General features: G+C 38.8%; 1 pseudogene; it reads right to left on the bottom strand.

Moving 5' to 3' along the window:
• Positions 1–5,131: 5,131 nt before the first annotated feature.
• LOC125246402 lies at positions 5,132–14,036 on the bottom strand (annotated as a pseudogene).
• Between the last annotated feature and the right edge of the window lie 2,843 nt (positions 14,037–16,879).

Raw genomic sequence — 16,879 nt, 5'->3', positions numbered from 1 at the left:
TGTACTGTTAAATGTGGTTAAAGTTACCATCGTTTCTTACTGTATTCACGGAGACAAGAGCCGTCGCTATTTTCATTTTTGTTACGACCCCATCTAGGGTGAGGCTGCAACAAACTGCAGTTGAAATCAAAGATCCTTTGTACACTTTTATTTACAAAACCACAAATGAAAGCACAACTTCAGGGGTAAGCAAAGGCCAAAACAACAAACAAACACCACACAAACTCCTAACAGAAAAAAAAAAAACCTAAATTCCCTAACAAAAGAAAAGAAAAGAAAATACAATAAATTATCCTTACTCCCTATCTAATGAAAAACAGGAGAAAACAGTATTTACAAAGGAAATGGCACTCACCCCCTACAGCTTCCTGGTGTGGAAAAGATATTTACAATATTTTACAAAAAAAATATACAAAAGGAAAAATGAGATTGACAACAACTTATCAACTCAAACCCAAAAATAACACTGCACACAACAGGCAGATCAACAAGCAAGCTAAGAGCAACAACACACTGCAGCAAACACACAACAGCACATGTGCAATTAAACAACAGGGAATCACAAGTTGAGCAGAGCTCCCTCTTCAGGCCTTCCAGATCCATTTATAGCTGCTCCCTGGTCCCATTAGCACCAATCAGATCTGGAGATCACTTTGGTAGAATGCAATCCTAAAGAAAGTACAAGAGAAAGGGAAAGAAAGAAAGAAAGAAAGAAAGAAAGAAAGAAAGAAAGAAAGAAGAAGGAACCAACAAAACACATACACAATACGTCTCAGGACGTAACACAGGGTTCCCACTCTTTCATGAATATCAGATTCAAGGACTTTCAAGGACTTTTTCAAGCACTGTTTATTTTATATCAAGCACCTATCAAATTCACATTACATATAGAGCGTCATGAAAGACCTCTTACAGTACTTAACATTTTAATCATCCTATTGCATTTGCATCCATTTTAACCCGGAAGAGGAACAGAATCATTTGTACATTAATTTTGGAAATAAATTAAAACTGTTTTCAGCTTTCTTATCCCTAATATTAACAATTAATCCATACTAGTTTTGGTTTTCATTTTTTATGAATCATTACTTAAAATCATAATATAGAGAGAATATTAGAAAAAAACATTTTGCAATTGAAAATTATTATAAGGATCGTAATTGTGGCTTAAAGTGGCAGAATATATACAATATATAATAGCTCACAAGTTCACATATCCATATTATTAAATAGAGTAAAGTTATGTGTATTTGGTGTGCTGTCCAGGGAGAGGGCTCCGAGCTCGAATTTTTGGCCCAAACCCAGAGTACTCCACCCGGTGTGTTAAAAGTAGATAGAATTAGAAGTGAGGAGATGGGGTGGAGGAGGGATGCTGGTAAACTCTCAGATGAACAGAGGTGAATTTATACCTCTTGACAATGGTTGAGCTGATTAACTGAATGCTCTCCACCTGTGCTAATTAGGTTAATTATGTGCTTAGGTTAATTATAACTTGCTCCTCCCGAACTTTGTTAATAAAACATCATATATAAGCTTGCAATTCTGAGAAAAGAAAATCAGAATTGCAATTTATATATCAAAATTCTTAGGAGTTTCTTGTTAAAGCTACTATATTAAAGAAATTGAAAAAAAAAAAAGGAAATTCAGTCATTACTTACTCAACGTAGAAGTTGTTTAAAACCCGAATACATTTCTTCTGTTGAACATACAAGTTTTTTTTGTGTTTTTTTTAAAGAAAGTTGATAACCAAACATTTGCTAGTAGCTACCCACTGACATCCATAGTATTTTCTTTCATACTATGGAACTCACTGGGGACCAGCTGTTTGGTTACCCACATTCTTCAATATGTTCTTTTGCGTTCAGCACAAGACAAATTAATACAGGTTTGGATCAAGTTTAGAGTGACAGAATTTTCATTTTTGGTTGAACTATCCCTTCAAGGACAAGTCGCAGCATTTGTTGTCTGTCCCTTTAAGGCTCTTGCGCGCATTTAATATATTGACACTAGGGATGCACCGATCCGCCTTTTTTGCTTCCGATACCGATACCTGGGATTCAGTGTTGGCCGATACCGATCCGATATTCAAGTAATAAGAAAAGTGCTAAATTACCTAATAAACTGTATGCCTCACTTATGGCAAAGACTATAGAATAACGCTTATGGCTGTGACGGTCGGCATGACAACCGCGCCACCACGGTCGTGGAATGTCACCGGCGGTAGTGTGGCGTGTGTATAATATATAATCTCAAAGGTCGTGTTAACCGAAAATTTTCCGTCATTGATGGAATTTTTTTCAGCAGTGACGGAAAAAATCTGCAGCCTGTCCGTCATTTTGACAGATTGAGGCTGATGTTGCTTGTAACTGTAATTCCCACCCCTGTCCAGTAGGTGGTGAGTGCGCTCCAGTGTGGCAGCAGAGCGCGAGTTCAGTCTCCAGAATAAAATGAAAACGATGCGTTTGATTACACACACTCAGTTTGTCCATTTTACTATATATTATAATACTTATGCTTACATAATTAAAAGTTTCTAATCTATTTCGTTTTGTTTTAAATAGTTTGTTTTATTTTTTCTTGCTGCTGACTTTAAGTTTATGGTCAACGAATGGCTTTTCTGAGGTTTACACGTGACATTGTTTACAACACTGATTGAACTGATGTGATACAGATTAATTTCTTTAATTTCTTCTGTAAAGTAGTAAAGAGGAAGAGATGATCGCGTTCACTCACGATCCTCAAAAAGTGTTCAAGATGAAAACTGAAAAGTGACGCAGATATTTTTTCATAATACTTTCTTTTCATAATATAAATAAATGCATAGTAGTAGGCATATTGTTTATCCTATAAGTTTGTGAATAAATATGAAAATGTGGACGAAATTGAGCTATTTAATGTCTTATCATTAAAATATAAAAGTTAAAATAATGCAGCAACATAGGACAGAACCAAAAAAAAATGCTACTAACAATCTTTCATTGCGCAAAAGTATTATAATATGAACGGCTCCCATACAGAGCGGCACAAAGCGCTTATGCGCATCCCGTGTGCAGAATGATGCGCTTGAAGCATCATGGAGTCACAGCGCTCCGCAGTGAAAAGTTCAAAGCACAAAGTGAAGATATATTGATGCGTACTGTATTGCCGGTATCGTTGTCTACAGATGAAGTATAATAACAGAAACATTGATTCATCTTGGAGAGAGTTCCATTGTGTTGACTGTAGTAACCGAACGCGACACGCAGTCTGAATGCTGAATGGAGAATGACTGACAGCCGCAGCGGAGGGAGCCATTTACGTGAACTTTAATTTAACGACTTAAATATTTAGCTGTACCTCAAATTAAACTATGGAATAGCTTCAGAACACTTGGAATATAGTGCACAGAAACTTTATGGTGCTTTTTAATGTTTTGTGCCTTTTGTGGAGCTTAACAATAACACAAAATAGTAGGCTACACGCACAGTAACGGATTTGGATCGGTCCCGTCCGGCCGATACCCGATCAATGGAAAACACTCGGAAACTGATTGTAAAATAATATTCCAAAACAAATATACTAGGACTAAAAGGGGCATCTTATAATACATTTTCACAAAATTTATTTCAAATTTAATTCAAGCACTTTCAAGGACCAATATTTGCTTTCAAGTACTTTCCAGGCCTTGAATTCATGTGTCTGAAATCCAAGTACTTTCAAGGACTTTCAAGGCGCGTGGGAACCCTGGTAACATTTTTAAACACTTGCAGTCTGTATAATTCATAAACACAACTTCATTCTTTATAAATCTCTCCAACAGTGTGTAATGTTAGCTTTAGCCACGGAGCACCAAACTCATTCAGAATCAAATGTAAACATCCAAATAAATACCATACTTACATGATCTGATATGCTGCATGACGAACACTTTGTAACTTTGGTGGTGGTTGAGGAGATTCCCCCTTCAATATGTAAAGCGCTTTGAGTGCCCAGAAAAGCGCTATATAAATGTAAGGAATTATTATTATTATTATTAAAGATCCATTTGAGGGTTATATTAGCTGTGTGAACTTTGTTTATGCAATGTATTATAGAGTCACGAGCTTGGGGGCGGGGAGCGCGAGGATTTAAAGGGGAAGCAGCCTGAATCTGCACATATTTAATGATGCCCCAAAATAGGCAGTTAAAATATTGAATAATAAAAAAAAATTATGGGGTATTTTGAGCTAATACTTCACAGACACATTCAGGGGACACCTTAGACTTATATTACATCTTGTGAAAAAGTGTTCTAGGGCACCTTTAAATGAGAACACTAGTGTACTGTTTATGAAGGCTAATCTTTAACACCAAGCATATCTGCAGACTCTGTTGATTTTCTCCTTGATTCTTTTAACTCAAAAGTCAAGAATTGTTTTGATGACATTGCTCCTGTGAAAGTCAGGAAGAAGAGTCTGTGGCAGACAAAAAGAAGATGCCAGAAAAGATGCACAAGTAGTGCTGTGCCTGATTAAAACAATACAGAAATGAACCTGTCGCTTGATCAAACCGAGGACAAAGACTCGACGCTGGTTGTTGTTTAAAGTTCATAGTAATTGTTCTGACTTCATGAAGCCTGAATGGTTCAACATCAAACTGACTAGAACAAATGAGTTGTTGATAACATGAGTAATGAGTTTAATCAATCATTATACAAAAAGTAAAAGTGACACTAAAGACTTATAAGAGCCAAACATATCAATAAAAGAGAAGCAGTGTCCAGTTTCAAAAATACATAAAAGAATATTGCATTAGCATTTGCATAGAAAAGTACAAGTGGAAGAGAAAAATGTTCTAAACAATGAAGAACGAGTTAAAAATTAATATCAGATTCATGTTTCTCTTAAAGCGTATGACTCTTCTTCAGCTCCTGAACTGTGAGAGCACAAGAACACGGAGTTCATTTAAAAAAACTTCTGCTTTCCTTCATAAAAGAGAACTGAGTGATGGAAATTCATTACTAACTTTAACACAAACTCCTGAAGATGAACTTTGTAAACTGTGGATGATGTTTCTTTGTCGTGTCTCTCGCTGCAGCTGATTAGGACAAATTTGTATGGAAGAGATGCTTTATCGTGTCACGTTTGGTGTCAGAACGAGAAGACTGATGCGAATTTCACTGATCTGCTTCTTCCCAGTGTGAACTCTTATGTGAATCTTCAGCCTTGATTTACATGTGAAGCGTTTTTACACTTTTTGTCTTCTGTTTTTCTTTTCTTGTTTTCGTCCATCAGATCTAAAAGAAACATTAAAAATCATGTGAGATTTCAAATGAGGGACAAACGTGAAAATGAAAAGTGAAGCTCAAAGATCACGATGAGTTTAATAGTCATTTTAATCTGGTCGACAACTGCTGTGTCACGATTATGATCTATTTTAATGTCATGAAGATGATTTGTGGTATAAAACGGCTATAAATGATCCGACTCACATGCGATCTAGCTGGGACTTGTTCTTTCTGTTTACAGACGTGACGCAAAGACACTCTTGAATTTCCCTCGAAAAACCCACCAGTACCACCTGAATTATGAAACATTATTACAAGCTTACCGTTGTGAATCGGGCTAAGGTAAGGAGATAGTTTTGAACACTGGCTGGTTGCTCAAATATGGATTTTGGATCATTTTTAACCAAAAAAAGTTACGGGCAGCAGCTTCAAATAAAATAAATCTCTATGAAGAGACTTTACTGCTCATAAAGATGAGTAACTTACTGTAATTTCAGACTCTGATTGTTTTTCATTTGAGTAAATAATGAAGATAACTGAACGAACCTCTTCCCGCATGGATCGAGGAGTTTCTCCACTGCATGGATCTTCATGTGTTTATTCAGGTTACTTTTACGAGAGAAACTCTTTCCACACTGATCACACGTGTGCGGCTTCTCTCCAGTGTGGATCATCTCATGTGTTTTCAGATCTGTTGACTGACTGAATCTCTTGTCACAGTGTGAACACTTGTAAGGTTTTTCTCCAGTGTGGATCATCTCATGTGCTTTCAGAGATGATGAATTAACGAATTTCTTGTCACAGTGTGAACACTTGTAAGGTTTTTCTCCAGTGTGGATACCTCTCATGTCTTTTCAGATGTCCTGAATCACTGAATCTCTTGTCACAGTGTGAACACTTGTAAGGTTTCTCTCCAGTGTGGATCCTCTCATGTGCTTTCAGATTTGATGAATTGCAGAATCTCTTGTCACAGTGTGAACACTTGTACGGTTTTTCTCCAGTGTGGATCCTCTCGTGTGTATTCAGATGTGCTAACTGACTGAATCTCTTGTCACAGTGTGAACACTTGTAAGGTTTTTCTCCAGAGTGAATTCTCTGGTGCTGTTTTAAACACTTTGCTGTAGTAAACATTTTCTCACACTCAAAGCACATGTACTCTCTCACAGCAGTGTGTATTTTATGATGTACTTGTAAATGTTGCCGCAATGAAAAACTCTTTCCACACACAGAACATGAATGTGGCTTCTCCTTCGTATGAACTCTCAGGTGAGTCTTCAGAGCGGTTTCCCCATGAAATGTTTTTCCACATTGATGACATATGAACGGTCTCACTCCGGTGTGGATCCTCATGTGTTCTTTAAGGAGTGATGGTCGCATGAAACTCTTATCACATTGATCACATGCGTACAGAAGCTTTTTTCCAGTGTGTATCCTCATGTGAACATTAAGCTGAGTTTTTTGTGTGAAGCTCTTCCCACATTGATCACACGTGAACGGCTTCTCTCCAGTATGAACCCTCATGTGAATCTTAAGATAATTCTTGTTTGAGAATCTCTTTTCGCACTGATCACACTTGAAAAGCTTTTCTCCAGTGTGTATCCTCATGTGAAGATGAAGATTTAGTTTTTGTGAAAAACTCTTCCCACACTGATCACACGTGTACGGCTTCTCTCCAGTGTGGATCATCTCATGTGTTTTCAGAGATGCTGACCGAATGAATCTCATGTCACAGTGTGAACACTTGTAAGGTTTTTCTCCAGTGTGGATCCTCTCATGTGTTTTCAGATGTGTTGACCGACTGAATCTCATGTCACAGTGTGAACACTTGTAAGGTTTTTCTCCAGTGTGGATCATCTCATGTGTTTTCAGTTGTTCTGACCGACTGAATCTCATGTCACAGTGTGAACACTTGTAAGGTTTTTCTCCAGTGTGGATCATCTCATGTGTTTTCAGTTGTTCTGACCGACTGAATCTCTTGTCACAATGTGAACACTTGTAAGGTTTTTCTCCAGTGTGAATTCTCTCATGTAGTTTTAAACAGTTTGCTGTAGTAAAAGTCTTCTCACAATCAAAGCACATGTACTCTCTCACAGCAGTGTGCATTTTCTGGTGTTTATGTAAATATGACAGCAGTGAAAAACTCTTTCCACACACAGAACATGAATGTGGCTTCTCCTTCGTATGAACTTTCAGGTGTTCCTTCAGGTTTGATAACCCAACAAATGTTTTGCCGCATTCATGACATGTGAACGGTCTCACTCCGGTGTGGATCCTCATGTGTTCTTTAAGGAGTGATGGTTGCATGAAACTCTTATCACATTGATCACAAGCGTACAGAAGCTTTTCTCCAGTGTGTATCCTCATGTGAACACTAAGGTGTATTTTTTGTGTAAAGCTCTTCCCACACTGATCGCATGTAAACGGTCTCTCTCCAGTATGAACCCTCATGTGAATCTTAAGATCACTCTTGTTTGAGAATCTCTTTTTGCACTGAGCACACATATGCAGCTTCTCGTCACTGTGGATCCTCATGTGAACATCAAGAATATCTTTCCTTGAGAAACTCTTCCCACACTGATCACATGTGAACGGCTTCTCTCCGGTGTGGATCCTCATGTGATTCTCCAGATGTTGCTTGGTTGTGAAACTCTTTCCACACTGAGTGCAGGTTGTAAATTTCTTGGCTCTTCTTTTCTTAAAAAATGTCTTTTTAGTCTTTGAGCGACTCAATGATTTTTCTCCAGGTTTGTCATGATGTTCCTCCTCCACTTCACTCAGTTCTTCACTGTCCTCGCTCTCTTCCATCAGGTCTGAAAGAAAGACAGCGAACATTATACTTTCATATGATCACTAAGAGTGAAGTGAGTGAAGGCCTGCACGTGCCACTCCCTCTAATCCCTGGTTATCTGATGTTCTTCGGAACATCGGACCAAACTCAGGTGCAAAGAAGTGGCACAAATCAAAAGACCAATTTGACCTAAGTAGCTATCAATCTCTGCTCTCATCCTTTTCTGCTGAAATTCATGCTGCTAATCTTCCTATTTCCACAACAAAATCAACAGCGCTCCAAACACACGAACTTTTCAAAACATTCAACTCTCTCCTCTGCCCCCCTCCACCACCACCCACCTCATCCCTTACTGCTGAAATTTTGCTACATTTTTCACTGATAAAACATCTACCATCAGCAGTCAGTTCTCCGCTCCACACACACAGGAACTCAGACCAACCAACACACAGCCACACACCTCCTTCTTCATTCTCCCCCTCACTGAGACAGAAGTTCCAACTTCTCCTCTCCACCATCCCACCACCTGCCCTCTAGATCCCATACCCACACACCTTCTACAAGCCATCGCTCCCACACTTTACCAGCACTGACACACATCATCAACACATCCCTCCACACTGGCACTTTCCCTAACACATTCAAGCAGGCTGTAACCCCACTGCTTAAGAAACCCACATTAAACACGTCTCTTGTAGACAGCTACAGACCTGTTTCTCTCCTACCATTCATAGGAAAACACTTGAACGAGTTGTTTTCAACCAGGTGTCATCTTTCCTCTCACAGACCAACCAATTGGATGTCAATCAATCCGGTTTCAAGAGTGGCCACTCGACTGAGACTGCACTGCTGTCGGTCACTGAATCCCTGCGGATTGCAAAGGCTGATTCCAAATCATCAGTTCTCATTCTGCTCGATCTATCTGCTGCCTTTGACACGGTGAATCATCAGATCCTCCTGTCCACCCTCTCATCACTGGGCATCACAGGTACTCCGCTTCTCTGGTTTGAATCCTATCTCACAGGAAGGTCTTTCAGGGTTGCCTGGAGAGGGGAGGTATCCAAAGCTCATCAACTGACCACGGTGTTCCTCAGGGTTCAGTTCTTGGACCCCTCCTCTTCTCCATTTACACTACATCACTTGGTCCCATCATTCAGGCACATGGTTTCTCCTACCATTGCTATGCTGATGACACACAACTCTTCCTTTCATTCCAACCAGATGATCCCACAGTAGCTGCACGAATCTCAAGCTGTCTGGCGGGCATCTCGGCATGGATGAAAGAACATCATCTACAACTCAACCTGGCTAAGACTGAGCTTCTCGTATTCCCTGCCAATCCGACTCTAAATCACGATTTCATCATCCAGCTAGGTACATCCTCAATTACCCCGTCAAATTCGGCCAGAAATCTTGGAGTAATCCTTGATGACCAACTGTCCTTCAAAGACCACATTGCAAAGACAGCTCGGTCATGCAGATTTGCACTATACAACATCAGGAAAATCAGGCCCTTTCTAACAGAACATGCAACACAACTTCTGTCCAGGCCCTGGTCATTTCTAGACTTGATTACTGCAATGCTCTTCTGGCTGGACTGCCATCATGCACAATCAAGCCTCTACAAATGATTCAGAACGCAGCAGCACGTCTCGTCTTTAACGAGCCCAAAAGAGCCCACGTCACGCCTCTCTTCATCTCTCTTCACTGGCTACCACTTGATGCTCGCATCAAATTCAAGGCGTTGACGCTTGCTTACAGATCTGCCACAGGCTCAGCACCCTCCTACTTCCACTCACTCTTACGAGTCTACACTCCTACCAGAAACCTGCGCTCATTAAAGGAGCGAAGGCTTGTGGTACCATCACAGGGAGGCACAAAATCACTTTCCAGAACGTTCTCGTTCACTGTTCCTTGCTGGTGGAACGATCTTCCTGCTCCATCCGGAATGCAATCCCTGGCAATATTCAAAAGACAGCTGAAAACCCATCTCTTTCGTGACACTTAACCTCATCTTAAAAAAAAAAAAAAAAAAAAACCCTTCTTATTCCTATCCTTTCACTTCCTCTAATCCCTCTCTATTGTAGTAATGATCTGAGCACTGCCTATAACTCGTATTATGAGCACTTCTTGTCTATTTGCCTCGTCATGACGACTCGCTTGTTGTATTCCTCACTTGTAAGTCGCTTTGGATAAAAGCGTCTGAAATGAATAAATGTAAATGTAAATGTAAATGAAGGGAAGAATGGGTAGGTAAAGAAGTGGGGGTAAAGAAACGAATGTGAAGGAAGGGAAGTGAGGGAAAAAGCTTTCCCACATTTTCACTGTGGACTGTGAAAACGTTTTTGTATTGTCCGTATTTCAGGAGTCAAAGTATCTGAGGTTATTTCAGCCTACACTGTTACTTCTGAATGATTATCCTCCTTTTAAAGGCAGAGCATTTCTTAAAACTGAGACACTCAGGAAGTGACATCATCTGAGCTCTTTCTACAGCATGATAGGAGGACGAGAAAACAATCTCAATCCATTTAACTCAGTTTTAAACAAACTGTACAGTGTTTGTTCTGAATTCTCTGTGTTCAGCGTAATGACGAAGATGCACACGGAATCAGCGATGCGCGCGTAGCGCTATATAGTTGCATCAGCTGTTCTTACTGGAAAGTTCTCTGGATTGTCGACATTGTATGAGTAACACAGGTAAGTCCAGTGTTATTAATAGGCTCTAGAGCACCTGACATCAAAGCAAATTTAAAAGTTCTGGCTAATGCTAATCATAAATACTCTATTATTATTTACGTGGCAAAATTATGTTGGACTCGCAGTCGGAGATACTAAAATTAACATTAAAGAGGTGTGTGAACTCGCAAGTATAATGTCAGAAACAGTAATTTGCTCTGGTCCCCTTCCTGTTCGTTGGAGTGATGAGAGAGTAAGCAGATTATCATCACTCAATGGCTGGCTGTCTAAGTGGTGTCCGCAAAATAATATAGGTTTCATAGACAATTGGAAAAGTTTTGGGGCAGACCTGATCTGTTGAAAAGAGATGGTATTCATCCCTCCTGGAATGGTGCTGCTCTTCTTTCTAGTAATATAGCACATAGTCTTAGAGCTGAAACATGACAAACTACGGCCCAGGTCGGGAAGAAACCGACATTCTTCCATCTTAAAAATATATCTAAACTACGACATATGCTCTCAATGAAGAATGCAGAACAGTTAGTTCATGCGTTCATGACCTCAAGGCTAGATTACTGTAACACTCTACTGGGTGGTTGTTCCTCCCGCTTGATAAATAAACTACAGCTGGTACAAAATGCAGCAGCTAGAGTTCTTACTAGAACTAGGAAGTATGACCATATTAGCCCGGTTCTGTCATCACTGCATTGGCTTCCTGTTAAACATTGTAGAGATTTTAAAATCTTGCTAATTACTTACAAAGCACTAAATGTTTTAGATCCTTCTCATATTTGGCACCTAAACTCTGGAACAATCTTCCTAGCATTGTTCGGGAAGCAGGCACACTCTGTCAGTTTAAATCTAGACTAAAAACGCATCTCTTTATAAATTTACATTTTCAAATCCGTTAGGCTGCATAAATTTGGTCAGCCGGAACTGGGAACACTTCCTATAACACCAGATGTACTCGTTACAGTGGTGTACCTTTTGCTGAGGTCCTCACATATGACCCTCTTTATCTCCCTGATCATCACTGATTTTTCCTCAGTGTTTTCTTTCATGTCCTGGATCAGTTTAGCATGCAATGGGGCAATTAAACATGCAGTGGGGCTGCTCTCCTCTGACATCAGAAGTGTGGCATCTTTCATAGGCTTAAGAGCAGTTATCACATCCTCACTGCATGAAATATCGGATTCCGTGAGAGTGAAGATTTCAGCCGCTCCTTTTCTCACCTCCTGTGATAGTAACGCAGCACAGACAGCCGGCTGTTGTTCAAGAAATCTTTCAAGCATCTCGTATGCGCTGTTCCATCTAGTGATGATGTCTGATTTCAGTTTGTGAGACGGAAGATTTAGTTGTTTTTGCTTCTCCTTCAACTGATGGTTTGCAATTGCGCTGCGGTGGAAAAAAGTCGCGATCCGCCTCACTCTCCCTAACAACCTTGACACAGACGGCAACTTCAGCGCTCGTTGGGAAGCCAAATTCAGTGTGTGCGCATAACATCTAACATGTGAAAACTTGCCGAGCTGTGCTGCAACAGCCATGTTAGAGGCATTGTCACTCACCAAAACCAAGTCTTTGTTCCGAATTTTCCATTCGTCTGAAACATTGTGCAGTAGTTCAGCAATATTCGCCCCTGTGTGACTTTCGCTCATAGCACGCGTTTGCAGAACACAAGCTGCAAGCTTCCACTCATCTGTAATGTAGTGTGCCGTAATAGTGACATACGATTCTGTTGTAATTGATGTCCATGCATCGCATGTTATTGCCACTCTGTCCGTATTACTTAGGGATTCTAAGATGTGATCTTTACACTCACTGTAGAGTGCGGGGACAGCCGTCTCACTAAAATAACGACGCGAGGGCAAAGTGTATCGTGGCTCAAGTACCTGTAACATCGTGCGAAATCCTTGGTTTTCCACAACGGAGTACGGGCGCAGATCTTTGGCAATAAAACCCGCCACTGATCGGGTAATTCGTTTTGCCTTTTCAGAATTCGGTGGAAGCTTTGCTACTTGATCCAGGGTCCTTTGAATGTAACCGGGAGTGTTCGTGATTGGAAGAGAATGCTGTTTCTCCAGCTCTGAGTGGAACCGCGTAATATGTTTCTTCATGTTAGTCGTGTTGCCGAAATATTTGAATTTGGCGCTACAGACTTTGCACACAGTATGGCTTTTATCAACGACACCTTCGGTGTCTTCAGAAAATCCAAAATGTTGCCACACATCCGATTTTAAATGAGATGGTGCAGGTCGTAGTTTGTCCATTTTATCTTAAACTAAGCTAATTCACCAGCATATGAACGGTCGTCCATCAACGTCTTTTTTGTTTGGTCACGTGAGTCTTGACAGCGCTCGCATTTGAATTGAACACAGAATCGATTCTGAATTTTTGAGAATCGATTCTGGATCGTTAGATAACGAATCGCGATGCATCGATGCATCGAAGCTTTTCTCCCACCACTAGTATAAGAAGATACTTTGTTGTTTATTATTTACGTTAAGTGATTCATCTGCTAATTATTATTTTTATTTTATTCTTCTAGAAAAACCTTGCACATGTCTATCTATGTTGATGCCAGAGCAATCATTAAAAGGCTATCGAGACATCTCTGACAAGAATACTGTAGCGGTCAGTGCACTTCGATCCAGCTATAAAACCTAAATCAGAACAGTGTTGATCACATTCATCAACCCTGTTACCAAAGTTACTGTAAGAAGAATAACCTCTATAACTATGAATAACTTCTATAATTTATAAGAAATACAACTTTATCAGAAACTATGAATCAGATTTGCTTCATTTCTGCTTACAACCCCATCAGTCATTCTGGAAAGATCATTTACATGATACTAGGTATGCTCAGATTGATCGGCCTCATATTGATACTGGCCAATCTCATGAACCGATCTTGATTTGATGACGATAAACTTTAGCACTGCCCTCATGTCTTCACCAGTGTGGAATTTCGAGGTCTCAAAACACAAATAAAAACTCACCATTTGCCATGTATGTGTTCTGAACAACATGGAGGAAGAGTGGCAAAAGAATACAGTGTCTTGTCGACTCTTTAATAAGTATCCTAATATGGCTAGTGTTTTGTGACAGCCCTGTTTTAAAATACCTATTAAAATGTTCATTGTAAAATGAGTATTTGTTATTTTTTTGATTCCCAATTAAAACGACAACATTAATATTACTGTAAATAATAATTGTGCAGAAGTGCTTGAACCTTTCTAACATGAATGTTGTTCAGCATCATGAATGAATGAAGAATAAACACCAACCTCTTTGTTCTTCAGTATCTTCAGTGCGTTTCATTCTGCAGGGTTCTAGGATCACTCATGTTCTCACTGTCCTCTTTAATAAACTCAGTCTTTGCAGATTTCAGCTCTTCCTGATGCTCTGATGCTCGTCTGATGGAAATATTCCAGCATTTATTGATGAACTACTGTGAGAGGAGCTTCACTGATGATGTGAGTGATGTGGGAGGAGCTTTACTGATGATGTGAACTGCTGTGGGAGGAGCTTCACTGATGATGTGAGTGATGTGGGAGGAGCTTCATTAAGTGAACTGAAGTGGGCGGGGCTTCATTGACTTGAACTGCAGATTGGTTGGTGGAGCTGATCTGCCAAAATCAAAAATATATCAGTTACTATGTTTGTTTTTATAGGGTTAAAGACCAGAAATCAAATTTTAGTGTGCATCAAAATTAAATGTACGAAAGCGATTTTACATTAAAAAAAAACATTAAATGCAAGTGTCTATTTTAATGTTTCAAATAACTAATAAAACAAGTCAAAATATAGGTGAAATAATGTTCCATCATCATTCAGTATAACAGATATATTTAATGTAAAAAGAAACAACAGTTATTTTGACCTCTACTTAATAAAGTATATAAATAGAATAAGAGCTCATGCTGAATTTCGTTCTATTTTAAATGATAAAAAACGTCTTGCTGACAAATTGGTGAAATCTAGTGGTTTGAAGGAAAGTGGCAAAGTATAAAGACTTAAAATGACAATTAAAGAGTATTTTGGGCTGCAATGTGATCCTTAAATACAGTGTTTGAATGTCAGAAAACGATTCTTGTTTTAAATACTGACAAGTTTTTTGTTTTTTTTTGCTATATTAACTTTTTGTTTCTAATTCTAACTTTATTCTGTTTCTCATTAAAATAATGGCAGATATCTAGAAACGTAGTAACTGTAAAATAAATAAATGTACATATTTGTAGTCATCAAATCCCCTCAGTCTGTTGACAGCAATGAAATGAGCTTTAAGTGTCAATTTACAGCAGATCTGAATACATCAGCATAATAAATGAGGTGAAAACAGGAACTATTGACATGAAATAAAGAGAGATTTCAGCAGTTTCTCTGTTAATATTGATGACCATCAACACTCATTCAACAAGACATTCAGATCATCTCACTTTATTCTGAGTATTTGCTGTTAGAAACTGATTATTTGAGTCAGGATATATGAGAAAAGATTATAAAACTCATATAAAGAACAGCACAAAGCCAATGTCAAACTGTATTCCTATATTAACGTTTACATTTTGATTTGAAATGTTTTATATGGCTCGCTATAGGCTCGATGTAAAGTATTTAACAATATCTGTTTCAGTGTATTTTAATACAAATCTGATCAGCCAAAGATCAAATGGAGCAGCAACAAGATCGCCCTCAGATCTGAACTTTTGACTTGACTTAAGCAGTTTTCACTATGAAACATCGAAACAATCACACAAACGAACACAAAATCGCTCAGGTCTGAATGAATTCATCATATTTTCCTCACATGCTGCACTAAATGTTTATTTCAGCAGGAAGACAACAGAAAAGACGCACAAGTATCGCTGTGCTCGATGAAAACAACACAGAAATGAGCCTGTCGCTTGATCAAACTGTATAAAGTGTGTTTGATGATCGTGTAAATATGAGAAATACCGTGAACTGCTCGACTCTCCTCAGAAGACTCGATGCTGAAACTGAATGAGAGGAAGGCGCGCGCGTGCTGTGACGTCATCGGCCAGAGACGCGCCAAATACTATAAACATGAACATAATAATCACACAAAAATATCAAGCCTCTTATCTTTCTCTTCCTGCTGGTTGTGTAAAGCTGTGGTGAAATGAACAGTAATTATTTCAGTTGTGTGTTTGTGATCAGCGCTATTAACAGGTCAAACATTTGCAGAAGTTATTTTATAATGTGTCCTGGGGTGCACTTATAACGCTGGTGTGATTTTTACATCACAAATGGTCATAATGTAGAAATAAAAGTCAATTTTTTACACTGATTTGAACGCTGCGTTTGAAGGGGCGTGTCTCTGTGAGACTTCAGTGTAACGCCCACTGCTGTGATTGGCTGATATCTTCACATATGAAATAAGTACATGTGGAACTCTCTAAAACTTCTGATTCTCCATTTCATGACCTCTTATAACTAATAACAGCCCAAAGATATTGGTGCCTGACATTTAATGAACCCATTTTCTGTCTGAGACACATCAGAGATACTGAATATCTAAGACCAGTTTTGATTACTCATTAAAGTATTTCTAATTGAAGTTATTGTTGTCTTTATTAATAATGTAGTATTATAACTAAAGAACGTGTTTCACTCAAATCACTTGTAACTAATTATCACAATTACAACATGAAATGAAAGCATGTATATCACATAAGTTTTATGAGTCTCTATTGAGCCATAACTACTTTATTGTCTAAAAGAACATTAGTATGTTATTGTATGTGTTTGTTTCTCACTTGTGGACTTTCAGGTCCTCTGGTGGAATGAAACAGACATTACATGTGAACTCAATGCTCTCAACACACTGTTTTGGGTAAAAATAGGAAAAATAATACTTTACTCTCTAAAGAAATTTGAAGTAAGCAAAGCCATAAGTATTTCTGAAGGGAATCTTTTTATTCTCCCAGTGGATGCATAAGATTTCCTGACAGAAGTAATTAAATTATACATAGTTTTTTTTTCATAATAGTTTAATACTTTTTAACAAAACTTAAGGCATTTTTAATGATTTAAGGGAAAATGAAGCAGTATTTCCAAGTAACGGGTTATGTCGGGAAAACATGTGGGTGTACAAAATGTACAGGAAATGTGCTTTCCTGTAGCTCAGTGGTTAGAGCATGGCACTA

The sequence above is a fragment of the Megalobrama amblycephala genome, linkage group LG1 (genome assembly GCF_018812025.1).
Source record: "Megalobrama amblycephala isolate DHTTF-2021 linkage group LG1, ASM1881202v1, whole genome shotgun sequence".
Classification (NCBI taxonomy): Eukaryota; Metazoa; Chordata; class Actinopteri; order Cypriniformes; family Xenocyprididae; genus Megalobrama; species Megalobrama amblycephala.
The sequence above is the reverse complement of the archived record's forward strand: the minus strand, read 5'-3'. Positions and strand labels throughout refer to the sequence as shown.